A 616-nucleotide genomic window follows, 5' to 3' on the forward strand; every position below is an offset into this window, starting at 1 on the left:
ACAAAAATAAAAATAAATGGATGAAAATACTTACTCACAACTTTGGGAGACTGGAATATGACGAGAGCTTGACTTTGTTGGCCGAACAGATCACAAGTCTGAAAAATGTTACATTTATCATCTTCAGCTTTGATATCACACCAGCTCTGCACTAAGGGTATTTCAAGATTTCTCAGGCGATGAGTAAGAATGAGAATAAAATTGTATATGCAATGCATTACACATCTATGAGCATTTTTACACACATTTCTGCGCCCTCACCTGCACGGTCTAAGAAAGGCGTCCGAATCCCGTGGTTAACATTTTCATGCTATCAATAGAAAAGGATTTCTTTAAACATCGAATTGTACTATTTTTCATATGAATATGAATATTGTTTCTAATTTTCTGGTAAAAAATGTAATGTAATAAGAAAAACAAAGGACAGCAGTACCATCGGCTCATTCAGAAAGCTGAGAATTTCTATACACGATTTCCACTAAAGACTAAAGGCTATAGTTAATGCTAAACAAAAGGTAGATCTGCATAGTCGACACTTGTTTTATGCGAGCATTACGACTATTAACGGGAAAACACCATAGAAGCTCAGGTAAACACGTGACGGGTCCCTTCTGGC

This window comes from Penaeus monodon, chromosome 34 (assembly GCF_015228065.2).
Source record: "Penaeus monodon isolate SGIC_2016 chromosome 34, NSTDA_Pmon_1, whole genome shotgun sequence".
NCBI classification, from domain to species: domain Eukaryota; kingdom Metazoa; phylum Arthropoda; class Malacostraca; order Decapoda; family Penaeidae; genus Penaeus; species Penaeus monodon.